Source organism: Hakea prostrata, chromosome 9, assembly GCF_041222555.1.
Source record: "Hakea prostrata isolate BN-2017 chromosome 9, UWA_Hpros_2, whole genome shotgun sequence".
Taxonomy (NCBI): domain Eukaryota; kingdom Viridiplantae; phylum Streptophyta; class Magnoliopsida; order Proteales; family Proteaceae; genus Hakea; species Hakea prostrata.
The window spans coordinates 11,190,580-11,194,855 of NC_142608.1; the positions used below are offsets into that span (position 1 = coordinate 11,190,580).

The following is a 4,276-nucleotide window of genomic DNA, read 5'->3' on the forward strand; positions in this document are numbered from 1 at the left end:
ATCAAATTACTAAAATGCCCTCTCAGTCACTTAAATGACAACCCTATTCTCTCTTCACCCATCTTCTTCCCATACCTTGCCGAAAATTGCACCACCACTGGCAACCACCGCCCCTTCATAACTCCACTCTTACTTCAATCAGTCCATTCAAATCCTTCTATTCACTAGAACGAACTTAGATCCCCCAAATCCATAAAAAAAAATGGCTCTAGTTGGACAACGTTGCAACCTTAATCTCCGCCTCTCTTCGCGAGACTCAGCTGAGCGCCGCCCTCATTTCCCCATCCCACTTCCCGCAACTCCACTTTCCTCCTCCACTACTACTACCGGACCCCAAGTCGATCATCTCTCTAATCTATAAAACTTAAAGTCCTCAAACATGGTAATAGTGGCACAGTTTATCAAATCTGTCACAAAGTGAACTTCCATGATTTATGCCCTTAAAATCGTTCAGGGAGACTGTGACACCACAGTTCGCCACCAAATCTTGTGTGAGATGGAGATCCTCTGCTATACAAATTCGACTTTCATTGTTCATTGCCATGGAATTTTTGAAAAACCCTCTGGCGACACTGCAATTCTCATGCCATGGATGGATGGAAGAATTATTGAATCTCTCCTCAAAATAAAGGGAACTTTACCAGAGTTCTCACTCTCCTCCATCACTCAGCAACTACTTAACAATCAAACTACTTTCACTAAGAGAAAACTATTCACAGAGACATCAAGCTTGTGAATCTGCTAGTGAATTAGAACATGGAGGTCAAGGGAGGGGCAATGGTCGCCGGTAGGGGAAGGGTGTGGTTGTCAGTGGTGGTGGGTTCCCTTCACTCACCTAGGGGTTGGGTCACTTAAGTGAGTGAGAGGGTATTTTAATAATTTGACAAACAGAGGGGTATTTTGGTCTGTTGACCACTTAAATTTGAAAAACTATCAGTCAAAGCTTGGAAACTTAGTGGGTAACTTGAAATTTTCAAAAAAGTGAAAAGTGGGCAGTTTGAATTTTTCCCACTTAAGTGGGCAATCAAGAATTTAGGCCCAACTTAAGTGAGTGCCCATGAAAAAAACTCAAAGCTATACAACCATTAACCATTTAATTTTTAGATTAAGAGACCTTTGTACACATATGTATGGGAACTATTAAATACATCACCAAAAAGAGTCCAACTAGTGCCTCCTTGCTAAAAGGCATTGCTCATTACTAATGTGATTCAATCTCAATGACAACAAGCGGCAGTAAGGCCTCAAGACAACAAATGATCAAGATCATTTTGTGAGAGAATAGCTGTGATCATCTCACCAATAGGTAAATTTTTGAAAATTAAATGACCAACTTTTCATAGTAAATTTCCTTGGATCGAGAGCAAAGCTCATTGTACATTTAAATAAATTATAAAGTATCCCTTGAAGAATATAATCAAGGTACACAAGAACTGTCATTGACAAACCTCAATTCCAAAAATAAAAATGAAAATATACCAAGTGAAATAAAACTCAATGCATTATGGCAAGACTAGTTCTAGTGTATGTGGTGTTGTACATGTTCGGGATTTCAACCATTGGATGGGAAGGAGGAATGGGTAAATACAGTATTATGATCCATATTGTGAAAGAAAGACCTAAGTTCTGCTTGCTAAAATGGAAGACGAATAACCCCTTAAATACCCAAAAACTCACTAACCCACTTTAGATTTTAGCAAAAGCAAGCAAAGTAGATGATGTTAAGCAATATGGGGGACATGTGGAGACACATGAATCCTTAAACAACATGGAATGTAGTTTGAATGAGATGACGGTGCCATACAGAATTTGTGAAATCCGGCCCAAACCTAGCCAGGACACCCTATTTGTTTTGGGATAAAGAAAGGCTTGTTTAATGTTAGACCTTGAAGTCGGACCTTGATTTCAATGTTCCTATCTTTGAAAGCATTAGGAAGTCATGTCCGACCTTTTCCTTAGGGTAGATCCAATGTCCCGAAGTGAAGGAAGAAGTCCGTGTGGGCCCTCTTTATTGAAGACATGGTGTTTGACCTGAAACCCATGGATTTTGAGGATAGTGCTCCATACTTGGAAGCATTGTTAGTGACTGTTAAGAAACTACACATCGAAGAGGGTTAAATTATTTGAAGTACCTAATGAACTCCCGTGTTCAATCTGAAGGTATTTCTGGAAACTAGACTTCTTGATTGATTTGTAGGAGAAAACCCCACTCAATTTGACCCCGTCAGCCCTCCGAATCCCTGTCCAAAGTTGTTGAATTATGTCTGGCCAATCTTGTTTGGTCGATCCCATTGACCAAGGCTGCCCAGCTATGAGTTAATGATTCTTTTGGAATATTCCACCCCCTATTTATTCTAGCATCGTGTTTTGAACCTTATTCTAATCATTGCAACACCTGAGAACGTGAGAAGGTTCCTCTTAGGCTCCTCCTTGGCTTGGGTGATGATCTTTTACAAGAATCATTGTCTCTCTTCTCTAATCTCTTCTACAAAGTATGTAATCTTTCACTCTCTCTCTAATCTACTTCTACCTCACCTTATTCTTGTTGTTGGGGCTATGAAAAAGGTGTTGCAACCTTGCAACCACGTCTTCTAATGTCTTTTTTGATTCTATAAACCCCCTGTTGGTGCAACCTAGAGGGGGGGTGATTAGGTTGTACCTAGTGGTTTATAACAATTTTCCTGTTTAGTTGCAATTTCAAAATGGATTGACAATTCAAGATAAAATCTAATGAAAAACAGCAATCACAAACACAGAATTTATAGTGGTTTGACTCTACGAGTCTACGTCCACTCCTCTCTTAGCCTCAAGAGAGTGTTTCCACTAACGAATCTCTTTCAATACAGTGGGTAGAGAATCAAACCCTTACAATCTTCGTTTCGGGGCAAGAGTACCCTTTACAATCTTCGTTCACGGACAAGAGTATCCAATACAATCTTCGTTCACGGACAAGAGTATCCAATACAATGAATTCTAATCAACCTAGACTAGAATTAAAATAACCAATTCACAATACGAAAAGTATTAGATATTACCTATCAAAGGAGAGTAACCCTTTACCCTTTGAGTGCAAGTGATGCAATGAATGAATCAAGAATCAATATACTTCAGCGGTTTTCAATAACTCCAGACTTTGCTTCAGTGAAAGCTTCAACTTTGGAATATCCCTCAAAGTTAACCGGAGTTGGGAGGACAACAATAATGATAAAAACACCAAAACTTTGCTTTTTCACTTGTGAGTGAATATGTGCTTGATGGGGGAGAAGGATGATTCTCAAATGGGGGTGGTTGGGCTTTTATAGACCCCAAGTTACTACCTTTCCCATTTCCCCAACGGATATAAAATCTTTGCGAGATTTTGTTCCAGACGGACGTCCGTCTGCCCAAACTGTCATCCGTCTCAAAGGTATCCGTTACAAACAGTTGTAGAAGATATTCTCTTTAAACTAGCCGTTATAGTCAAATCTCGGCCAGACGGACGTCCGTCTGCCCAGACGGTCATCCGTCTAGCCTGGACTGGCTCAGACCGGCATCCGTCTGGCCTTCTGTTGTTTCTGAGAAACAGAGTTATCAAAACAGATGGACATCCGTCTGGGCTCTATTTTTCTAAACAGTTTTGGGCTGGGATATGGCTTGGATTTTCGGATCTTTTTGACAATCCTAAGCGTTGTACACCTTACTAATATGTCCTAGGTCACTCTAGTAACATGGATTACATATTATGGATGCATTTACATGTGTGTGTATGCAAAGGTGTCCTAAGCCCTAATTTAGTCTAAGTCTTGATCTTTGACTTGATCTTGATGCTCTCCTCTTGACTTTGGTTCTTTGTCTAAGATGGTTTGATCTTGAGCTTGACTCTCCGGAAATTTCTTTGAACCGGATATTTACAACGAGATTCTCTGCAGTGATGAGCTGGACAAAACATATCTACATGGAAACATTAGTAGAGTGTTTGTCATCATCAAAACTGATTGGAGACTGATGTGGCAAATGCTGACTTGGCATTTTCCAACACCCCCATTCATTCTATCAATCATGGAACGAAAGTTCGTTCATATCGCCGAAATATCGGCGAGATATGACAGTTCACCGAAATATCTAAACTCATATATATATATATATATTCACATTACTCTTGAATCACACGTATAAAGTATACTGCAAGTCTGCAACTGCAAAGTGAAGTTTAAAATATCAATAAAATAATATAAATATCTCTGCAAAACATCAACTCACGTTTGCCACTTTGCCACTTTGCCTTAATGTTTTTTAT

At 39.6% G+C, this 4,276-nt stretch overlaps 1 pseudogene; it reads left to right on the forward strand.

Annotated features, from left to right (window-relative positions):
* The first annotated feature begins 202 nt into the window (after nt 1-202).
* Nucleotides 203-855, forward strand: LOC149004634 (mitogen-activated protein kinase kinase 9 pseudogene; annotated as a pseudogene).
* Nucleotides 856-4,276: the final 3,421 nt, after the last annotated feature.